The sequence below is a fragment of the Periplaneta americana genome, chromosome 9, assembly GCF_040183065.1.
Source record: "Periplaneta americana isolate PAMFEO1 chromosome 9, P.americana_PAMFEO1_priV1, whole genome shotgun sequence".
NCBI lineage: Eukaryota > Metazoa > Arthropoda > Insecta > Blattodea > Blattidae > Periplaneta > Periplaneta americana.
In genome coordinates, this window is record NC_091125.1 from 34,553,840 (window position 1) to 34,579,838 (window position 25,999).

The following is a 25,999-nucleotide window of genomic DNA, read 5'->3' on the forward strand; positions in this document are numbered from 1 at the left end:
AGCAATTACCAGTATTGCGTTACAGTACAATTTATAGCTGCTAGCTCCACAAGACATATAGCCACCCACGGATTCCCCGCAGAACGGCAGTGATACAGTACATGTGAAGAAGAGTTTGTGTAATGCTATTAGCTAGAGGAAAACGACAATAAGGATCAGTATATCAGCGTTTGTGCTATGGTGTTTTCCGAACAAGGAGATGTGCTCTACAGGATAGTAAATAATTTAAGCGATTCTCCACAATTTATGATGCAACACGCCCGTGAAATAAAGAGCACAGCCTTTGAGTTATATGTTTACTCTTAAATATCAATTTCGTGTACAGAAAGTTACAAAAGTGGTTATTTACATGTACATGCAGATATGATTACGTGAATCCTTTTGGGTTCTCTTAGACTAAATTTATTGAATTTCATTTTTTAGGATGGAGCACCTATAAGACGAAATTCGTTAGATTTACCTCAGATTATAGGAGATGATGATGATGGTGGTGGCGATAATGATGATATAAATGACGACGACGACTTGCAGCGATGAATTTTTACATATCTGAGAAGAGACTTGTATTTTTTTACAACTTTCATATTTACGGGAAAATGATTTCCTTATTTTCTTCCGTTAAAAATCGTGCTTAACTTAGTTTAACGTCTTCACACTACAGAGAGAAATATGTTGCTAAACAATGGAGCTATCTCTATATAGATAATTAAAACGTGAGTTTTATTACGTCATACGAAAGACAGTTTGATCAAAGACTTTGTATGTAATACTATACAAGCTCTTTGGGTTTGATATGCGCTGATAGATATAAAGTTACATAAATTTGAACATCTGACTTTCTATTAATTGGCCAATTTCATTCATGTAATATAAATTTTATAGGCTACAATTAGGTTGGGTTACCGGTGAGAGAGGGAAATACGTAGCTATGTTTTCAAAAAATCGCTAGCCGACCAATGTCAGCTATGCCTTATTTCGAGCGGTACTCCGTGCTAAAGGAAAGCATTTTCCATAGCTTGACAAACGCATTACATATCATTTTCACTCAGTGGTATGTTACGGACCTAAAGGAGAAAGGTATGGTGGGTTATTCAGAAGAGATTTTAATTGGACTCTTTTACTGCTGGTGAAAAAAGAAATACATTAAAAAGTTTTCGATATTGATATATTCTGGTCTTCAGGTGAAGAAAACAGACTGAGAATAAAGTATAGACTCTGACTCATTGGAGTCGATAAATATGTACAAATTCATAATATCTGAACGACTGTTTGCACAAGAGAATATTTTTAAACGTCATTATAAAATGTTATTTACTGAAATCAAAGCTTATTAAAAATGAAAGAGGGTATGACATATGCTGAATAGTACACACAACGTTCTATTTAACCAATGAAATCAATACGCTAAAAGAGAGAATTCTATAAAAAATTATACACTAATGAATACTGTGTAATATAGGTTTGCGTTTCAATTTTTTTTATCAATTCCATTCCAATTAAATTCTGCACAGTTCAATGTACTTCCTTGTTTGCTTTGACAGCGTTAATCTCGTCTGTGTTCAACTTACAGACACACGATTTAAATGATGACAATATTATATTCTAAGAAAATCAGCTGTCTACATTTAATATAAAAAGGAAATAAATAGTACAGGCCTGTAAATTTTTACGTTTCTTTTCTCTTTTTTTTCACATTTGAATACCTATAATCTTTTAAAACCAATTCCCATGTTTGAATTTCTTTAGTGTTATGCGTTTGTTACAATGGAAGTCGAAAGTTAAGTGACTGTTCATAATATCTGTTATGATTGGCGTTCACTGAAATGAGATTAAATATTGTTACGAATATGTACTCCCTTCCTGACTGGATTTTCCTTAAATATCGCTTATTCAGAACTTCAGAAGAGGACCTTGAAGTAGTAACTATTCCTATTAAGATTCCTTTACAGAACGAAAAGTTACATTTGTTCGGATCAAATTTCTGCAAATATAAAGGACAAAACTAAAAGTCTTTCAGTATTTATCATAATACTCTGTTTTCTTAAATTGAATGACTGTATTGGAAATTGAATCAGTGGCTTTCCCAAAATAAGCTATTAAATATTTCATATAAAGCAATTTTTACTCGAAAAGGAAAATACTGAGCAAAATTGTATTAAACTATTTTTTTGAAAAAAAAAACTGAAAGAATAACTCCCTAAAATAAATGACATTACATACGGTTCGTTATTTATTTATTTATTTATTTATTATTTTGCTAATAATTGTAACATAAATTATAAAATATACAGAGAAACTTTAGCTCGCCCCTGAAAGAGTAGAACTCGTGGTCAGGGGCGGATTCCTGAATTGAAATTAATAATTATACAATACAATTATAATTAATAATTATACAATACAATTTGCAATTATAGTATATAAATTTAAATTTACAATTTCTCAATTTTTATAAAATCCATACATAACTTTTTAAATTTAATACTAGAACTATTAGAATTGACAAGATTAGGATATTTCAATATAAATTTATTATATATTCTTGGACCTAAATTACTACTATGATTAAATATTGTGAGAGTGTTGCATTTTGGTTCAAACAATCTTAAAGAATTCATACCTTTTGTTTCATAACTATGAGAGTACAATTCAAAATTATTTCGATTTTTACGTATGAATTTTATTAATACAATATAATAAATTTGTCTTACGTTAAGTACATTAAAGTCTATAAACAAATTTTGAGATGGAAAATCAATAGGTTTATGAAGACATATTTTAATTATTTTCTTCTGTAATAAATAAAGTGGATTAAAATTATAATCAGATTTACAACATTAACCACGTATTATGCAAATCCGGCTTTCAGGTAGAAGCTCCCTGTGAATCAGGCTTGAATAATTTAAATGGGTAGCTCAGTCGATAGAGCATTCGTGCGCTAAGCGAAGGGTCCAGGGATCGATACCCGGCCCCGTAACAATTTTTCCCTTGAAATTATTAGCCACGTATTTTAGCACAGGTAGGTAATCAATTGCTACACTCATTTTACTCTCACCTCGCTCACTTCACTAACGCTATAACACATTTCACTGCCAATATAGGCCTAACACTTCACACTGCCACTTCAGAAAGTTTTCACTGCTACTACAGCATTGTAATTTCACTGCCACAAAACATTCAGCTGTCAGAATGGATCAGATCTAGGGGAGATCGTACCTCGGACATGGCTATTGCAGTAGGCCTATATCAAACTATTAATTATTGTCACAAAAATCTCACCGATGTAACTCAGGGGTAACAAGGCTTTACTCGGACTTGGGTTCGAATTCAGCTTGAGCTCATTGTCTAGTTTTCTTCGACCATTTCTCAAATTTTAAGGGGAATATCTTCTTAGGCATGGTGAATCCTCGGATCTACAGAGTGATTTATATAGAACTGACACATTTCTTTCATTAATTGTTTCAAAACGAATTGTGCTAGCGACAACTTATTATGCCTAAAATGTAGAGGAATTTTGGGAGATTATTTACCTCTATAGCAAATGTTGAAAATATCCTCCATCCTGCATAAGGCACAACTCAACACGTCGTTCCATGTTACTGGCCACTCTGAGGACTCTGTTGTCAATAGTTTGAATCTCCTGTGTGATGTTGTGCTTCAGATCGTCCAGTGTCTGGGGACGTGTGGCGTAAACCCTGTCTTTTAAGTAACCCCATAGAAAGAAGTCCGGCGTTGTCAAATCCGGAGATCTCGGTGGGCACAGGTTCCTGCAAATTATTCGGTCGTCAAAGAAACTTGCTCTTACGTCAACAACAACCGTGGGAAGCCTAGATGAACGATGCTTGCCCTTTTCAGTCACCAGAGATCCAGTTGTTTCCAATTTGTTTACCAGTCCCAGTATTGCGTTTCTTTTGGGAGGATTGCGAACACCAAATTCTCTCTGGTATGCCCTTTTAGTAGCTGTAATTGAATTCGTAATCCAGTATTGCTTCACAAGGAAGAGTCGTTGATTTAATGTGCACTGCATTTTCACGTTGACACAAAATGTCGAAAACAGCTGCCAACAATAGGAATAAAACATAAATATCTGCGCATCTAGTGCTGCCAACAATAGGAATAAAACATAAATATCTGCGCATCTAGTGACAAGGAATCGAAACTCCAGAACATTCTGCTTAATTTGGTGCTAAAATTGGGTCATTGAATGAATTTCCAACGGAATAATTAAAGAAAGAAATGTGTCAGTTCTATATAAATCACTCTATATCAGTGTTCCGCAACCGGTGGGCCGCGGCACACTGGTGAAAGTTGTGACGCGAACTTTTACCTAATATTGTAAAAAAAAAAAAAAAAAAAAAATCAATTAAAATTAAATTCCTCTCTCTGCTGACACAATTAGCCGCCGAGTTAGTGACATGTCCAGTGACATCCACGACATTATGAAGGAGAAAATGAAGAGCAGTCAGAAGTTCTCACTTTAGATCGACGAGTCCACCGATATTAGCGGTCATGCACAACTTTTTTCCTACATTCGGTACATTCATGGGGATGTAATTGCATTTTTTTGTGCAAGGAAGTGCCTGATCGAGCAGCGGATGAAGAAATGTTTCGTACAACTAATGAATATGTGGTCTATAATGAATTAACATGGGAGGATTGCATTAGCGTTTTACAGATGGAACCGCTTCTATGAAAGGATTCGTGGCTAAAGTACGTGAAATATTAAGGGATTCGGAACTAAAGTGGATCAAGTCACAAATTTTCATAAATCGAGTTTAATTCGTTTTCTGATTGTCTGAAGTTGGATCTCTTCCGAGCAGTAATGGATCAAGTCTAATTCCAAGCATTCGCCGGTAGGTGACACCAGTCGCTTTTGGTTCAGATTATTTGTTCACGATGTTCTGAACCATAACGCATCAAGTCACCAAAGCGTTGCATCAATTAACATCACAGTTGTTTATATTTTATAAATCTAGAATTTGAGAATGGAGCAATAAAATTGTTGCTAGTGAAATTAGATAATCCCTTAGAGCAAGTTAACTTTAAATCCTATTATCTAAAAACTATGTCTCATGGACATGAACCACTTTAGTTCTGAACGCCTCATATTCTAACATACGGAGCGACCATTGTCTCATTCACCGCGAAGCCATTGTTGCTAAGTCTTTGCCCTCTCCTCTGAAAATTGTGATCCACGAAGAATTAAGTTAGTAATTTTCAACTACATATAGGCCTATGTGTGGACTGGGCTTCTCGACGTTAACTGAAATTAAAACATTAAAGAGGGAGCGACTCAAATCCATCGATGAAGAAATTAGGCTTGCACTGTCAACAATTCCGCCGCGGATCAGCCACCTGTGTGCAACTAAGCAGGTTTAAGTATCACATTGAAAGTATGAGCAGAGTTATTTACTTTAATATTGGTAATAGAAATGTGTACTTTCTACACATTTAAAATTCATAAATTTTAAATAAATACAAGAGTCGATTTCTGTTTAATAATAATAATAATAATAATAATAATAATAATAATAATAATAATAATAATAATAATAGTAAATTTGATTACATCACGTAATTATTAAGAGAGTCACATCATATATTTTTGAGGGATTAACATTTTGTGTGCCGTGAGCAAAAAAAGGTTGCGGAACACTGATCTATATCACCAAAAGGCCTGTAATTAATTTCATCCACGCTACATCAACTCACAGCCAATATAGTGCCATTAAATAACCGATTAAAAATTACAATTATGTCTAGTTTATCTTAAATTTATGTCAGACTTTCGGATAATAAGAGGAGTCATAAAACCTAAACCTATGAATGTCGTCTCTGAAATAAAACCAAGTGTTCAGTTTTCGTAATGACAACATTCTTGTAATAAACTGGCATTCCTACATTACAGCGGAAAGGCCATGTGTATTTTTGGGAGGGGGGAGAAAAGAGGTTTTGTGTGTGTAAAGCCGTAAGCCAAAATTCTTTAACTTTCAAACATTGCTATACTTAAGATAGTGATATTGCGTTGAATATAGACGGCAAATACTACTTCAAGCCTAAACTCCACTTTTCGAAATCGGATCCCTTAATCCGACCAGAGTGAATGATTGTATATAAGGAGAGAGATTGAAAGAGAGAGGGAGAGATCGGCCAGGAAATTCGTAACCCCCGTCAGCCTTAGTTGTCCTAATCCAATCACATCCCTCCCACGCGCCTCGCCGTGCCTATAGTCCGCAGCCGGTATCTAAACCTTTATTGTTGCTGTTGGTTCAGATTGTCCGTGTTAAGCCTCCATGAAGAGTGCAAGTGAGGGTGGAGGAGGAGGCGTGAGTGGCCCTCTCTCTTGAATATTGCCAACTGCAAGAAGGGTAGTTTGAACTGGGGATAAAGACCTCCCCAGGCTATAGACCCGTAGTGACTGACCAGTGGAATAGAATCCCCGGAGAGAGTCCCCATCCCACGCTGTGTGAAACGCACCAGAAATGACAATAGGCTAATGTACTGAACAGAAGAATAGGCCGGAGTGTATTTATGGAATAAAAGCCTGAAGGCTGACCTGTCACGGAACCACGACTCAAGACTAAACAGATTATTGTATCCCACCCAACGAATAATGGTATGTCGTGTTACTCTTGCTTTATTGATGTTGTATACGGTGAATTACAGATATCATACAGACAAGTATAGCTGTAATTAATTTTAAATGAGCAATTACTTCCTGACCTATAGGAAATGCAGATTAGATTAACATTACTTAAACTAAAATGTTTTATTTGCTTCTCTCAGCGTCATTATTATTATTATTATTATTATTATTATTATTATTATTATTATTATTATTATTATCATTATTATTATTACTGATTTTAAATTTCACCTTTCATTCGGGAGGTCCAGAGTTCGATCCCAGGTGCCGACTATTCTGAATTGGGTTTCTCATTGTTTTCCAAGATCCTCCAGGGAGATGCAAGGTTGTTAATCTTCAGACCAGTGCACGGCAAGTAACGCAGTACGCAGTTGAAGCAAGGTCAATCTAGAACTGTACCTGATATGATATGGTAGATATGATATGATATGATATATGATATGATATGATATGATATGATATGATACGATACGATATATGATATATGATATGATATGATGTATGATATGATATGATATGATGTATGATATGATATATGATGTGATATATGATATGATATATATGATATGATATGATATATGATATGATATGATATGATATATGATATGATATGATATGATATGATATGATATGATATATCGTCGTTGTTCCTGCAATAACTCCTATGTGACATATTTACCGATTTTCAGATTTTTGCTCTATTAAATAATTAGTGATACAACAAATAATAAAATCTCCTATATATAATTATATTTCCTTCTTTCGAAAATGTAAGAATTCACAATCCCCTATATACGGCTGCCATAGGATAAATACATGTGTTTTTTCTTCGAACTGAAAAATTGTATATTTTGCACATAGGAGTTATTGCAGGAACAACGACGATATGTTTACTTATCCATCACATATCTGTAAATCAGACCTGTTACAATTTCTATATTACCCCAGATCTACCTTACTTTACAATTTTATTCACAAGTCTTACATTAGCCTAGAAACTAGTTCAATATACTTTTCTTTTAACATAACACATTCAATTAGCTACTATCTAAACACAACTCCTCTCCTAAACATATCCATATACCACACACTCTATTCTCTAAGCAGGAAGAAAACACCACACACACAATACAATATCAATTTAATACATCATTAATTTTAACTTTCTCTTCCCATTTCAGCTTCACTATCATTAAAAATTTGCTTAATTTTTTTAAATCTCTTATATCAGTTGTAGTAAATATTTACTTATGTGCTATATATCTGTTCATATTCAAAAGTTTTTTTATCTAACCACTTTTTCCTTGCATTGTCTGTTTCTTGACATTCTAATAAGATATGGAAGGTGTCTTCTCCCATGCCGCAAAGGGGGCAGATATCCTTCTCTACGGTACCCCTCCTGTTTTTCAAATTCCATATTCCTAGTCTCCACCAAGCTAAGCGCATCCTCACTTTCCTATTATTTATTCTTACATATTCTTCTGGTTTCAATTACGTTTTTATGTCCTTAAAATTACTTAATGTTCTTAATCTCTTGAGATTTTTATATAACTCTTGTCTCGTAATTTCGTTACATCTTTCTTTTACGATTTTATAAATTACATTCAAATTTATTACCCCAATTTCTTCCCATAATCCTTTTAGACCAAATCTACTCATCTTGTTCTTTAAATCTTCAAGCCATTTGGATGTCAAATTCGTGTCCCGAAGAAAATGGGAAACATTTCTTTTCAATGGTACTATCCTCTTTAGCCATAATATGACCTAAGAATTTTATTTTCCTTACTAGTATCGTCCCATAATACTATCTACCCCCATCTCGAATCTAGCAGATAGGTTAGAAGCGTTCTACGGGATTTCCAGAAATTTCTTTCAAAATGTATATGTAATTATAGCGATAAGCTGGCTAGATAAATAATTACCCCAAATCTCTATTATTGTATAATATTTTCGATTCTACAGTAGTTTTATAAATATTAAGCAGGTTTTTAATCTCTGCATTTTGCCATTTATTCAAACACTTATCTATCGCTGCAAGTGCACTATTGCCTTTATTAAATGCCACTTGATTTTGAGTCACCCATTTACCCTTCCCAACTAATATTACACCTAAATATGTGAATTTAGAAACGCAATCAATTGGGTTATTGTTCAGAAACCATTTCTCTCTTTTACTCATTTTACTCCTGTTTTTACAAATTAGGATTTTCGTTTTTTTCCCCGTTTATTTTCAGGTCCCATTTCATGCAATAATTTGAAATTTGGTTAATATTTTGTAGATCAATAATCGGAAAAGAACCAATGGCACAGTCATCAGTGAATAATAGTCCCGACACCGTTTTGTTGAAAATTATTGGGCAGTGAGAGTTAGTATTGTAAATATTATCTAAATTATCATTAATATAGGCCTATAGTATATTGAAAATTAATGGGCTCGTATTACATTACAGTATTCACGTAGGCATAGAGGCAAACTAGTGAAGTTCAGTGGCGGTATGTATAGTAGGTAGTTTAGGGTAATGGATTAAGTTCTGATTTAATTTATAACTGGTAATTTGTTTGTATATTAAACTGAGAATATAGGTTATAGCGAAGATACAGGAGTGTACTAATAAAAGACCACTATAGAGAATAATAATGGTATGAGAGTGGAAAAATTTATTTTTATTTATGAAGTATGGGGACAATGATAAAGAGTTTAATTTGTTTTAAGGTACTTCAGCATGTTAAAAGTTCAATTTACATCGTCATTACACAACATGCTTTTCCAATGAATATTAGAAACACGGGGGGGGGGGATGATCGCCAATTCGCCTTGTGCTAATACTGTATAACAACTGAAAGCTGTTACGTGTTTTTTTTTCCATTGCTGTTGCCACAGTGATTTACTTTGTGTTCATAGAAAATCTAATGTCAGTATATACTTTAATTTTGATGAATTGAAATATTTATTCGAGTTTTAACCAATTTACAATCCTATGAGTACTATCGCCTAAGTGTCAGGTGCAAGAAATCAGATGCACATGTCGCCACTGTAAAGATAAATTTAAGCCAAATAGTAGTTCTTCTCTGCCCACTTTAAACTCTGGGTGTTGAAACAGAGCACAATACCCTTGAGGGGTGATGTCACAGAGCATTGATCCTGCCGACTATTGCTTTAGACAGAACATCGTAGATAAGCGAGAAATATGAGGACTTTAGCCTTTATTCCCTATATAAGGAATACTAAATTATATAAAAACGAATGGAAAAATCTTACAAAAATAACGGTAAGCCGCCGTTCCCATCTAGCTTCAAGCCCAACTAACTTATGAGTGCAGGCTAAAATAAAATAAAATATAACGTATTGACATCATAACGTACGAGTCAACGGTTTTTCACTTTTTACTGCAGACGAGAATTACAATCATGAACAAACATTTCCATCAGGACACAAAGTGCTATCTGTGTGTAGGTCGCCCAGTCTCTTCTGCCTTTCGGTCGATATTGCAATGCAAATTGCAGAATCTATTATCATGTTTCTTTTGTATAAATAGAGGCTACAAAACCAAAACATTCGTAACTTTCGTATCGGGAAGAAAATATTAATTCACTAACAAATAGAACGTTCCGCGCAGTGGCGTCGTCGTGGTCCAGGCATCCTGCCTAGGACTCACGTTACGAAATGCACACTGGTTCGAGTCCTCGTGGGGGAAGAAAATTTTCTCATGAAATTTCGGCCAATGTATGGGACCGGTGCCAACCTAGCATCGTGATGCACTTCGGGAGCTACAATAGTAGCGAAATCCGGTTACGAAAGCCAGCTATAAGGGCTGGTGGGATCATCGTGTTAACCACATGATACTTCCATTCTGGTTGGATGATCGTCTACCTCAGCTTCGGCATATGGCCGTGAGACCAGCAACCGGCTGGTCGGTCTGGGCCCTTAAAGGGCTGTAGCGCCACCGACAAAAAAAAAAAAAGAAATTAAAAAACGAAGCAGAAAATTTAACTAACAGTTTCGAACAATTATTAACCCATTGTGCCTAACTTGGAGTTATAGTGTAATATATGTCGCCTCTGCTACTAAAGCCTGTTTATTTGTATGCCGTATCGGGGATCATCAGTGTGGTTTTAGGCGTAACAGATCAACTATTGACCAGATATTTTGTATTCGACAGATAATGGAGAAAAAATGGGAGTATAAGGGTACAGTGCATCAGTTATTCATAGATTTCAAAAAGGCATATGACTCGGTTAAGAGAGAAGTTTTATATGATATTCTTATGGAATTTGGTATTCCCAAGAAACTAATTCGATTAATTAAAATGTGTCTCAGTGAAACGTACAGCAGAGTTCGTATAGGTCAGTTTCTATCTGGTGCTTTTCCAATTACCTGTGGGCTAAAGCAAGGAGATGCACTATCTCCTTTACTTTTTAACTTTGCTCTAGAGTATACCATTAGGAAAGTCCAAGATAACAGAGAGGGTTTGGAATTGAACTGGTTACATCAGCTGCTTGTCTATGCGGATGACGTGAATATGTTTGGAGAAAATCCACAAACGATTAGGGAAAACACGGAAATTTTACTTGAAGCAAGTAAAGCGATAGGCTTGGAAGTAAATCCCGAAAAGTCAAAGTATATGATTATGTCTCGTGACGAGGATATTGTACGAAATGGAAATATAAAAATTGGAAATTTATCTTTTGAAAAAGTGGAGAAATTCAAATATCTGGGAGCAACAGTAACAAACATAAATAATACTCGGGAAGAAATTAAACACAGAATAAATATAGGAAATGCCTGTTATTATTCGGTTGAGAAACTTTTATCATCCAGTCTGCTGTCAAAAAATCTGAAAGTTAGAATTTATAAAACAGTTATATTACCGGTTGTTCTTTATGGTTGTGAAACTTGAATTCTCACTTTGAGAGAGGAACATAGGTTAAGGGTGTTTGAGAATAAGGTGCTTAGGAAAATATTTGGGGCTAAGAGGGATGAAGTTACAAGAGAATGGAGAAAGTTACCCAACGCAGAACTGCACGCATTGTATTCTTCACCTGACATAATTAGGAACATAAAATCCAGACATTTGAGATGGGCAGGGCATGTAGCACGTATGGGCGAATCCAGAAATGCATATAGAGTGTTAGTTGGGAGGCCGGAGGGAAAAAGACCTTTAGGGAGGCCGAGATGTAGATGGGAAGATAATATTAAAATGGATTTGAGGGAGATATGATGATTGAGACTGGATTAATCTTGCTGAGGATAGGGACCAATGTCGGGCTTATGTGAGGGCGGCAATGAACTTCCGGGTTCCTTAAAAGCCAGTAAGTAAGTATGTACAATGCGTTGATACTGTATATTGTCTGACATTTCCAGGAGGAAGAACCACTGCTGAACGGACAATACTCGAATATAAGACTGTATCACTTTAATGTTAAAGAACAAATCTGCAGTTCTTGGGAAAAGTGACATGTGAGTTTTCACAAACCCTTTTTGATAATTTATTGACAACTTACACTGATTTATGTCGATTTGATTTTTTTCTGTATGAATTATTGTAGTGGGAGGAATACCTATGTATTTTTTTCCAAGCGAACAAATGTTCCGTAAGTTGTCAATAAATTATCAAAAAAGTTTTGTGGAAACTGACTTGTGTCACTTTTCCCGAGCACTACGGAAATAAAACTATAATTTTTCTTCGTTCCTTTACATTGCATTTTTGAGCTTGCTGCCACTGTCCACGGACGACTGTCTTTATATAAAAGAATTCCTAATTGGTCCGCGCCTCAAACTCCTTAGCTTTTCTTTTCCCTTTAACATGGGTGAGGGGCACTAAGGATGGCACTGTAGCCTCTATTGGGCTTATTGTGCCTTACAGCTCCTATAATTGAAACAAATTTTCAAGACTAAACGGTCGCGATCTTCCTGATATTGTGACTAGAGCTGTGTGGTTCGAACTGTCGATTCAGCCTTCACGTTTCAAGGTCCCGTTGAAGTTATGATAGAAAGAGTAACAGTCGAAAAGTTAACTTGTCCGGGCCATTTTGGTTATTTTGTGGCCTTCTTCTGTAAACATTAACTGTAAGAGTGCAAATGCACCTGATTTATATATTTTACTATAGGTTTAATCTATTTGTAATGCAACATAACATTAATATAATGCTCTCCTTTCCTACTTATCTTTAGATCATAAAGTATAAGACCCTTCTCATTTTATTTTGTAATAAAAATCACATAAAAATGGTTTTATATTGGGGAAATATTCTCTATACACAAATATGTCATTAGTCATTACATACGCTATCTCGGTTCATAAACCAGTTTTACTTCAGATCAACACCAGAAACATATTTGTTATGATACGCTACTTATTGATTTTCTTCTTCTTCTTCTTCTTCTTCTTCTTCTTCTTCTTCTTCTTCTTCTATAACAAGCAGCAGACTTTTGAACCTGTTGGAACTCCTTTATAGGTCAAAAATTGCCCTTCTATCTTTTCTTCGGTCTACCTGTGATTTGTTGACTAGAGGTTTTGTATTATATTATTTTAGGCAGTCTGTTAATGTCTATTCTCTGTACTTCGTCTAATAATTTATTTCTATATTTGCATATTTTATAATTTATATTTCCTCATTCTGCCCTAATTATTCCTATTGTAGTTCTAAGAAATCTCATTTCTGCTGCTTGCAATCTTAAGTTATAACTAACTTTTCGTTGCCGTAAAGTACATTTGTCACTGCTATTGTTTTATAAAATTTTAATTCTTTTGCTCTCGTTATTTTATGTTTCAATGTACGGTTTATCGTTTCCCGTAAATTATTAAATTGCTCTGTTTTGTTACTTCTGCAATTTTGTTCTGTGTATGAGGCGAAGCAGCCAGTAAATACCACAACCTTAGTTTTGTTTTCAGATATTTTAAAATTATATTCTTTTATGACCTTCTGGACTTCAAATAGCCTTCTAGACAGTACTTATACCTACATATTCATCGTCTGAAAAGATGACGTCATCATCAGTAAACAAGAAATTACTTATACATTTTTTCCTTTAATGCACTATTAATATTTACAAACCTTGGCTGCTTCTTCCGTTTTCGGATAATATTGCCTAAAAATACTTAAAAAGTAGTCGGTAAGTACTAACCTCTGATAAACTTCTATGTTTATAATTCTGCTAAAAAAATGTGTCCGTTTTATTTAATACAAGTAGCACATGTGTTTGGGTACAAATATTCTATAAACTTCAATTAAATGTTTAGGTATTTAATATTAGTACTCAGTATTTATTGCTACATCCAATACAAATTAAATACATATTACTGATGTAGGGCACACCCGTTTCAGCAAGCTCGTGTTCGGGGGCGGTTTCTATAAATAACTATTTTGTACACTAAATGGAATATAACAAAGTTTCAATAAAACTACAAAACCAATACAATTATTACAAAAGAAGGATAATGACGGAGATAAAAGTAGAGAATCAAGTCAAGAACAGAATATAAGTTGGAATGAATAAATAGTACTGGGTGTTCAGTTCAAAGTGTGTCATGGCTCGCTGTATGCCGTCATTTGGCTAGCCGATGAGCCTAGAGAATTCAATCTTCCTACACTTCCGCAGAGGTGTATAACCTATGAGGCAGAGAATTTGCCTAGAAAGTACGGCGTTCATTCTGAAGAGTACGTACCGATACGTACGGTAACGCCGGTAGTGGCAGGAATGTGAACTGTTTGGAAATACGTACTGTCGGAACATGGGGAGAGGGTTAAAACGATTACTTACGAATTTGTTGACATTAACTTCGACGGTCAACATAGACACGGAGCATTTGATTTGTGTTGTGGAATGTTACCTTACGCAACCGATGATAACAAATACCCTGCGTACGACTTGCCGGCGCAAAACACAGTTCGAAAGAGGTTATGGTAGCACACAGACCGTACAGACCGCCATCTGTTGCTACGACGTTCAAGTTATACCGTACACGTTCTCAAGTTCAGATTGAAGAACGCCTTAAATAATAGGCAACTTCTCTGACATATAAGCTGAAACTCGCTTCAAATCGGTGACCCAAAAACAGTGACGTTATGACACACTTTGAAATGAACATCCAGTATAAGCCGTAAAGAACAGAATATGATTTGGAATGAATAAATAGTATAGGCCTATTGAAATTAAGAGAAACATAAAACAGAAAAGGGACGTGAATACAAAATAATTTGCTTAACTTTTTTTTTAATTTATTAAACTCAAAATAATTTAGGTCAGGATTTATTATCAAAATAGAGTTTATAACCTTGGCCCGTAACTCTGGATAGACCTATCATTTATTACGTGGTTGTGTAATATTTAGGTTCAGCTAGAGGTCATGCCAAATTTTTTTCTGGTAGGATAAACATATTGTTCTTCTTTATATTTCAGACGATTTTTATGATAATATTTTAATAATGTATATTTATATGTTTGTTCCATTTTGAAAACATTAAAATCGAAATAAATCAAACTTGTTGCATAGGCCAATCGATTAACTTGTTTAAGAAAATTTTAATTATCCGCTTTTGAAGCATGCTTCTTCCATTTTTTCCGTAGGTTCTGTGTATTTACACTGTCGAAGGCTTTATTAGTCAATGGATGGGAAGTGGATATGGCGATTAAAATTATCTTCGCTTTTTTAAATTTCTTTTAAAATGAATATATTGTCTGTACAGGTTCTTCCTTTCATAAAATCTGACTGCACTTCTAATAAAATAATGTAAGCAATTGCTCTTAATGGGTCTATTGAAATGTGTGCATAAATTTATATCCCGTTACTTAGGAGGCTTATTCTTGTATAATTTTCACGTACAGTAGGACTACTTTCTCCTTTCTTAAATATTGGAATAATTAATTCTTCATACTTTCACTGCAGCCACCACTGGTTCAAAATATTTGAAAATCTGTTTTTTTTTTTTTTGCTTCCGTCTGTGTATATTGAAATAACTAAATATTTAATTGGTCAGTTCCAGCCGCTCTGGTTACCTAGTTTATGAATGATAGGAAGGTGATAATGCGGACGAAATGAGTTCAGGGTCCAGCGGCGAATGTAATCCAGCGTTTCCTCTTATTGGGTTGAGATAAAATTCCGGAAAAACCTCAATCAGGTAAATTGTTCCAACCAGGATTTGAACCCGGGCCCGCTCGTTTCGCGGTCAGGCATGCTAACCGTTACTCCAAAGCGGTGAACTTTAATGCATGTTCTCTAAATATCCTTGTGCGAGATCGTGCGTATTTGCTTGTTTTCCGCACAGAACCAATACGCGGTAAGTGTGAAATACCACATTCAGTATTCCCAACGTAACACACATAACAATTTCCCTCTTCTTACCACTTAAGCGCGACATTCATTTTACTGCTTTAGGCTTTTAACATATTATTTTTAGAGACGTTTAACATAGTAATAATTATAAATTGGAAACTTACCACTGCAATTTCACCTAAATTGCAATGTTAATTATTGTTTTTAAATATTTGAAAAAATTAAGTAAAGTCTACTACTCCACGAAACGTATTGCATTCCTGATACAAGTAACATTAAGGAAGCCGTGAAAAAATCAACGAGATTCCAGATGCGGATGTTATTACTGCAATATGTTATATAAATAATATTGTTAAAATATTAAAATGAAAAATAAATCATTACATAACCTTACCGTTTGTTTTAAGTTCGCATTTATAGACTGGGGGGGAAAAAAAGACAGACGTATATCACGGCCTGCTGGAGTATAGTAAACACAGAAAACATTTTATAGCAACAATGTTGAAGAAAGAAATTTTGGTTTTCCGAAGTTGCCGTCATTAAACAGAAACCAACATGGAGATTTCATTGCAACTAATTAGAAATTCGTCTTTCAGGTATGTAATAAACGATCTTCGCACAAAATAATGTACGATACACGAGCGGTATGTTTGTTTTCATGTTCTCGGAAATTAAAAAAGCCCAACTACGTTTCGCTTTTTCAGTCTTTTCCTCGACCATGAAAAGTCAACAAACCGCTCTTGTAACGTATATTACTATTACAGAGTTTTGTTGGTATTAAAAAAATAATTTCTTACTAAAAACAAATAAAATATGTACTTGAATTCTGTACATTTTATAAATTTGAATATGAAAAAGTTTAATTTTTCCCTCTTATTTTTACAGGCAAAACTAAAAATTTGTGTATAGGATCGTAAAAATTTTCTAAAGAGTTCAAAGGTATTATGAAAGAAAATCCACTCCACACCTGTGGAGGAACGGTTAGCGCGTCTGGCCGCGGAACCAGGTGGCCCGGGTTCGATTCCCTGTCGGAACAAGTTACCTGGTTGAAGTTTTTTCCGGGGTTTTCCCTCAACCCAATATGAGCAAATGCTGGGTAACTTTCGGTGTTGGACCCCGGACTCATTTCACCGGCATTATCACCTTCATCTCATTCAGACGCTAAATAACCGAAGATGTTGATAAAGCGTCGTAAAATAACCCAATGAAATAAAAGAATATCCAAACATGATACTTAAAATTTGAGACAGATGAAAAACTTTGAAAATATTACTTTTCTTTAAACTGCAATAACTCTTAAAGTACTACCTATAAACATGAAACTTCAACACAGCATTATTGATATCAATTGGAGTTCATGTACAAAAAATCAAATTTCCAGTTTAAGAAGTGTAAAATGAAGTATAGACCTAAAATTATACTCATTGCTTCCCTTAAGCAGTCCGCCATGATGAAGTTTATTTGTATGTTTATGATCTCAGTTTAAAAGAGCTGCTCATATTTCTTAATACTTTCGGAAATCGAATATCTCTGTTTAAATTCCCAATCACGCGAAAACACTCATCTTTCCGAACACATCCATGTATTGCAAGGGAATGAGAATGTTTGGCCGTAATCCAAGTAAAGGGTGGAAGTGTCAGCGGACAACGTGTCATGGAGGTGTATATACAGTGGTGTTGTGTCACAACTTAACTCTAAACTTGGTGGTTTTATTGCCCCTGCTGCTGTTATTGCATGAAGAGCTGCTGGATGAGGGTAGTTTGAGAGAGGGTAGCGCGCTCACACATTAGTGCTGCCATGGCTTCCCTGTGCACATTCCATCGCACCAATAAACAGTGGGACAGCCCGACAGAGACTTAGATCTTACAATAGATCACTGCGTTAGTGTGGTCGCTTTTATTTTCATTGTTGTCTTGCGTCTGTTATACGGGCTGTAACTTCATTTCTCCTAAATTATTTGGCTCAGGTTCCTGAAATTGTTAGCGACGAGGGAATGAAACAACGCGAGAGGAACACAAGAGGAAAATTTAAAATTTGTCTCGTATTTAGTTGAATATATCTTATGCATGTTCTGTCTGGCTAATATTTCTTTTCAACAATTTTAAATAGATGAAAAATCAATGGTTTGACGACTAAACTCAGTGTTAATATCATAATTGAAGAAAAATGTACTTTTTTTTTATAGCTGCGTGTATCGGCATTATAATAATTAAATACTAAACTTCTGTAATTTCTTGAAATAAATAAATAAACAAGTAAACAAATAAACAAATAAATCAAGAGACCAGAAAAGTAACAAATAAACAAATCAACAACTCAGAAATAAACAAATCACTCAATGAGTGAGTAAGTGAGTGAGTGAATGCGTATAGGCTATATAAATAAATCAATACAAATACGTAAACATCAAAGTCCCCTGCACTTACATAATACAGTGTAGCTCAAATTTTGCTTCATTCGACGGCTAATCAGAAACATTACCAAGAAAGAATTAATGAATGAGAAGGAAAATGGGAGGAGAAACTTTATAAGTTACGAGCAACGCGTCCTTGCAAGGGACTCTGAGGCCGAGAAAGACTGAATATGTGAGCTCCAAGCCTGTTGGCCACTTGTGTCGTTGCTCCACTGAAGGAGCTCTAGAAAATTTTGAAGTGGAAAATGCCAAAAATGGACCTAATCTAATACCCACAACATGAAGGTGGCGAGGCAGGGGAGCATTAGCATAATTTACACTGTAGATTTATATTAGTATCTGATCTAATCAGAAATATATTACATGAATTGAATTTTGAATTGTATTGCATAACATACCAAGTACACCGATAATCAAAAAGGACTTTACAGCTTCATAAGCTTATAGAAATTTATCCACATATCTTACAGAAATTGTTAAGGTGTCATTTTAAAGCAAAACACATGAAGTTTTGACTCACGTAGTGCAGTAGTACCAAATTTAGACGCCTAGAGAGCTACTCGTACATCATTTGCAGTCCAAAATGGCTACTTTTACTGGTGCGGAATGTGCTCGCTGTGTGTTTTGGTTTCACGAAACAGAATCCGCGGCTACAGTGCAACGTAATTTTCGTACTCAGTATAGTAAAGATCCTCTAACAATAAGTAAGCCTACAATTTACTCTTGGCACGGGACTTTTTGTTGAGACTGGTTGTTCTGTCCAGATTGCCCGCGAAATTCTAACGCTGTTGTTGAAAAAGTCAGGGAGAGCTTTACTTGTAGCCCAAGAAAATCAATGAGACGTGCCTCTCGTGAGATTGGTATACCACACATGACGATTTGGGGGTACTATGAAAACATAAGTGATAGAGGTGTATCAAGATAAGCTCTAAATATTCCTCATTCTGCAGATTGACGAAGATGATCAAGATGGACTCATTCACTTCCAGCAAGATGGGGCACCACCTCACTATCACCACGAGGAACATAGGCTACTTGATCGCCGTTTCTCAGATCGTTGGATTGGGCGTATAGGGCCAACTGCAGGGCCATGTCGCTCACCAGATCTAACCCCGCTCAGGGGTTTGTGAAAGCTCTTGTATACGTTCCTCCTTTACCTGCCATTCTTGTTGAGCTCAGAACTCGAATCACTGCCGCAATTGCAGAAGTGACTCCTGATCTACTGGCTGGCGTGTGGCAAGAGATTGACTTTAGGTTGGGTTTCTGCCATATCACAAACGAAGTCACATTGAACCAAAATAAGCGCTTGAGAGAAACTTGATATGTTTTGCTTTAACCGTTTCTGTAAGATATGTGGATAAATTTCTATAAACTTATAAGGTTATAACGTCCTTTTTGATACACGGTGATATAATATGACGGCCGGGTAGCTCAGTTGTTCGAGCAATTGACTACGGACTGGAAGTCCCTGCTTGAAACCCAGGTGGTAGTGAGATTTTTCTCGTTGCCAAAACTTCTAGCATGGATCCTGGGTCCGAGTATTTTCTGGGATAAAAGACATCCACCAAAACCTCAACACTCTATTGGAAAACCCGACATCTCCAACAAAATCTGATCAACCTAAAAATAAAAAACCTCATATTTTACTAATATTTCTTCCCACAAGTTAAATTATTTTGCGAAAAGCACATGGGTAAATACATTCACACTCACAAATATGTAGGCCTTCATACAGAACACATAAGCAAACACACTCAATAGTCTAATTATTTTGCGTAAACATATTGTTAACAAAAGACTGCTAGGGCCTACATATTTTTCACATCGTATACGAGTACAATAAACGATTTCAAATTTCATCAAGCTTAAGTGAAATTTGCCGTTGAATTTTTCACCATTATACTATTATTAGTAAGTGCGATTTTTTATTCTGCACTACAACATAATATGATCTATAAATATATATATATATATATATATATATATATATATATACATAGGCCTATTATTATAAGAGGACCGTCTATTTGCTTATCTAAGTACAATATGGTGTTAAGTACTATAGTACATTTATTAAAAGATGATTAACGTTTTGAGCATTATGATACCATCTTCAGATCCATAGTAACACACAAAATTGATCGTGATGGATATGAGGTTTTTTCTAAAATCAAAGTAATGCAAAATTTACAATATGTGGTAAATTAAATGTAAATTGCCAATGTTAAAATTACAAAAACGTGATTAGTAACATCATAATTGCACACTATAATTGATCTGTTGAAAGCATGATTTGTTGAATATGCAGTATAGTGGAGTTAAATATAAATGTTGAATGTTAAAATTAAAAGGGCTTGACTGCAGCTTGATATACAGTAAAGATGTTATACAATTCTTCCGACGGAAGGTAATGTCACGCTTCGAGAGTCAGCAAGGCCGAGTATTACTGTAACAAGAGTTAAATAAACTAAATCAGATGAAAGTATTAGTCTGTCTGAATAATTTTTAGAGTTATATTGATATACTGTAATTAACTTACGTGATGATGGTGGTTGGATGCGTACTTCGTGGCTGCTCGGCAACAACTGATTCTCGGGTCGTGTTCACATTGTATGTATTGTATACTCATGTACATCAAAAGACAACGGAGATTTCTGCTTATCGGCCAGCCAACAACATCATTATGAAATAATATGATCTGCCACAAAGTACGGGCTTAGAGTCGGTAATCTGTGAAGTGAGGTAGAGTTGGAAAATTATAAATGTTTATTTAATGAATGTGTGAAATTACTTGAGTGATTATCAAATGCTACGCTAAGCAATACTCCACAGTATAAAGTTTTTGTCACCTATTCTCCATGACTGAGATCTGCAGTTCTTGCAGTTGGAGAAAGTGAGGATCGGAATAGCCCCTCTTATGAGTGGGGTTACTGGAAGTGTACTTTCCTTAGTCTATCTCTCAGAGTTGTGTAGAACCTGTCGAAAAATTGTGTTTTATTTAACAACGCTCGCAGCTACCGAGGTTTTATCAGCGTCGCCGGTGTGCCGAAATTTTCTCCCGCAGTTCTTTTACATGCCACTAAATCTACTGACATGATCCTATCGTATTAAATGCCATCAAGATCGAACCCGTAACCTCGGGCACATAAGGTCAGCACTCTACCAACTGCGCCACCCAGGCCGACAACACCTGTCGAAAACATTATGATAGCAACTCACTCAGTTTTTCCTCCCTATTGTTGAGATAGTAGTATCACTGGTGAGTGGAATATTTTAATTGTAATGGAGTAGCATAACGGCAATGACATGAGGACTTCGCAAAGCCACAACCCAAGATTATTTCTAGAGTCGCCGAACATTATTAGGAAGCTGGACAGTGCTGAATTTCATGTGGTTGAGGACATCCTACTCCCGGTAGGAAAATAATTATGACTCTAATAGTCCGGGATAGACTTTCATTAGGGGATGTTTTTCCCCTACACAATTTAATATCACCCATTATGTTTCACCCTTATTGTATTTGCGGTCAAGACATTTCCACTCATTAAAATGAAAATGATAATGGAACCGCAACGGTTTGCATTCAACTTGTTAAAGCTAACAGGGAATACATGTAACTAGAGGGGGAGGCATAGGGGTAAGTTAATGGCATCAATTAGGTCTCAAATTTTGAATATTTTCATTGCTGAGAATTCATTTACATTTTCTTACTTCTTGACTTTAAAAAATGTCCTTAGGAATGACAAAAGTTAAAGAAAAATGTCTCCCTATGAATTTTGATGTTAACCTTGTCAATCTACCAATAAAGTTTCTTGTTAAATTTGTTAACATTGTAGGCTATAATTTATCACCTTAATATAAAATTAGATAAATTTAGATTACATTTATTAAAGTCTTTCGAAGTAGGCTTGTGTTTCAATAACTGATTAAATTCGTGGTCCATTTTTCGGATACAGGTGTCGAATTCTTTACATATTATTTAATTTGTGTATGTCGCTACCAGATTTCGTTCATGTTCTAAGGTAAAGGTATCCCCGTAACATGTCATTAAGGCACTTGGGAGCATGGAGGTAGAGCCCCATGCTTTCCATGACCTCGGCACTAGAATGAGGTAGTGTGGTCGGCACCACGCTCTGACCGCCTTTTACCCCCGGGAAAGACCCGGTACTCAATTTTATAGGAGGCTGAGTGAACCTCGGGGCCGTTCTGAAAGTTTGGCAACGAGAAAAATCCTGTTACCACCTGGGATCGAACCCCGGACTTTCCAGTCCGTAGCCAGCTGCTCTACCAACTGAGCTACCCGGCCGCCTCGTTCATGTTCTATATTAATGAAAATTCAAGAAAATAAGCTGTAATTGGCAACATTAAGGAAGATACGAATAAATTGTTGACTAACTTACAAAACGTGTTATGAGAAAATATATAACCTTCGGGATACTATTTATTTTAATTAATATCGGTTGTTAATATTTCTTCCCCTGAGCACGAGAACATTCTTTTTCAGGAGAGTGCCACAATTTTGTAACTGTACAGTTTCTTTGTATTGAATTTTTCTTGCTATAAACATTATTATTATTACTATTATTACTATTATTATTATTATTATTATTATTATTATTATTATTATTAATACTACATTAATATCTAGAACAGAGCTGGGCAGCTAGAGCGGATTCTACTCTCTCTCACAGGGAGCCATATGATTTCTTCCCCGTCGAACACCGCGCAGCGTTGATACAGTAACGGATAAATATTAAGCGTCCCCGTTTAGAGTCTAGTTCCGCTCCCGATGCCCAGCAGTGATCTAGAATTTCAATACGCTACAATAAAACTACTCGTTTACGGCACCATATAAAAATTGTAGATATGCTCAGTGAAATATCTGAGGATTTCTTCATTGGGAGTTGTTTTTTCTTCGATTCTTATTTTCATTAGGCGTAGTATTTTTCCTAATATAATATTGCTAAGTCTGAATCTACATTTTGTACAAAATACAAATTCAATGCTAACTTCCATCATGTTTACTCAGTAACAACATTTACAGAAGTTTGAATCATGTGGTTTTAGAACAATATTGCTTAATTATACATTGTTGGCAGAGTTTATAACATACCAAACAAACAAAATTACAAATAAATAGAAGCAACAATGTATAACTTACAAACATATTAAAACGATCAGAATAGCAAAAGTATTAGAGATTTGTAAGAACTGAAAATAAGTAGTGAGAATAAACATTGAATGAAATGTAAATTAACAAAGAAAAATATTTACACAAAATAGTAAATTTCTTCGAAGCCTTTTGATGTAGAAAAATTTCCCCATCACTCTGGTAGCTTTTCCTTTTTGGATGGCAATGCTGATTCTTTGCCTCAGGCAGTTATTCAGCAGAACGGGAGTCACCATTGAGGACTTGTAGTTTTCTTCCGATTTCAGACACCAACATCTTAGACTCAGCATATCATGGACCCATTAACGCAACAGCAAATACAACAAAAATATACCTGTCTCGGTATTTATTCCTCTTTTGTATTCTAAGTTGTACTTACACTAAATAATACACAGAAGTTTCTTTGTAGTAAATAATTTAACCAATAAAGTATTAATATCTTCATTCTTGAATACACTATGAACACTTTCATAATTACTGATGTATTATTAAGTTATTTAAATGAAAAAAAAATAAGAACTTCACTGTGATAGTATTTAAATTATTGTGCTATTTAACCTGATTGACTAGTTTCGATGTTATATCCATCATCTTCTGAATTCTAGTGAGTTCTCACACTATTTTCTGGTTTTCTGTTATAGTGGGGTGTGTTCCTGATTGTATCGAAAAGGAAACCAGAAGATAGAGCGAGAACTCACCATAATTCAGAAGATGATGTGTATAGCAACGCAACTTGTCACTCAGGTATAATAACACTACAATTTAAATATTAACAATGTGAAGTTTTTTAATCTGATTAACTTATGGTGGGGTGTAGTCATGATTGTAGCGAAAAGGAAACCGGAAGATAGCGTGGGAACTCACCATAATTCAGAATATGTTGTGTATAGCAACGAAACTTATCACTCAGATAAAATAACATCACAATTTAAATATTAACACAGTGAAGTTATTTTATTTAATCTGATTAACTTATGGTGGGGTGTAGTCATGATTGTAGCGAAAAGGAAACTGAAAGATAGCGCGGGAACTCACCATAATTCAGAACATGATGTGTATAGCAACGAAACTTGTCACTCAGATGAAATAACATCACGATTTAAATATTAACACAGTGAAGTTATTTTATTTAATCTGATTAATTTATGGTGGGGTGTATTCATGATTGCATCGAAAAGGAAACCAGAAGATAGCGCGGGAAGTCACTAGAATTCAGAAGATGATGTATATAGCATCGAAACTTGTAAATCAGATCAAATAACACCATACTTTAAATATTAGTAGAGTCAAGATTTTTTTTAAATCTCAGTAACTCATAGTGGGATGTATGATTGTATCGAAAAGGAAACCAGAAGATAGCACGAAAACTCATTAGAATTCAAAATATGGTGTATATAACGTCGAAACTATTAATAAATCATACAAAAAGAAACATAATTTTAATATTAACAGAGTGAAGTTATTTTTTTTATCTGACTAATTTTTGGTGGGGTGTATTCATGACTGTATCGAAAAGGAACCCAAAGATAGCGCGTGAAATTCAGAAGATTATGGATATTGCATGCAAACTTGTCAATCAGATAAAATAACATCACAATTTAAATACTAACACAGTGAAATAATTCTTTTAATCTAAATAACTTATAATAATAAAACATCAGTGAATATCTTACATTCGATTTAAGAACACGCAGATTTATATCTCATAAAAATATAGAAATGTGGTTTCGGTTAATTAAGCTTACTACTAATATCTGAATTTTTGCATAAGATTATACTTTCGACTTACAAGAACTGTCTTTCAGTCCCTGTCTTTCTCGTTTCGTATAATGTAATTTGTGTATAAATACTGTGAAATTATATCTCAATTCCAGTAGTATAAATCTCAAAATCCAAAATTTAAGTATCGAAGCTGTGTGCAGTTCTTTCAAAATTCTATAAATAATTGACTTGAAATCGAATTATCCTAATTTTTGCTCTCACTTTTCCTCAAGGAATAGTACCTAATTTCAGTGGCAAAGTTTAAAAATAAAATAGAAATAATAGAATAAAAAGTCGGCACAAAAAATACAGCTGCTTGTCCTCCATTAATGGGGTATATATTACTTAACAAGTTGTGATACGTGTTTCAGTTTGCATCTACAGAATCCCATTTTAACACCATTAAAATCTTTTAATTGCTCGGAATAAAATATAAATTTAAATACGACTGGTCTGTCTAATGATTTAGCATAAATGCTTAAAACTTTTATATGTCACGTTTATGACCATGGAATAAATTTTTTATGGAATTCTAATGGTGAAGAGATTTTTTAACGTCTCTCTTGGTATTAGTTACATTTATTTTAATAAGGTAAATTCCAGAGTCAGCAGAATCAGTTTTAAAACTCTTGTGAATCGGAATACAGGAGTCGGGATCAGGTAGTGACTCCACATGATTTAACTAATTATACCGCATTGGATGCAGCGTTGCTGGACAAGGGAGATGGCGGGCACGT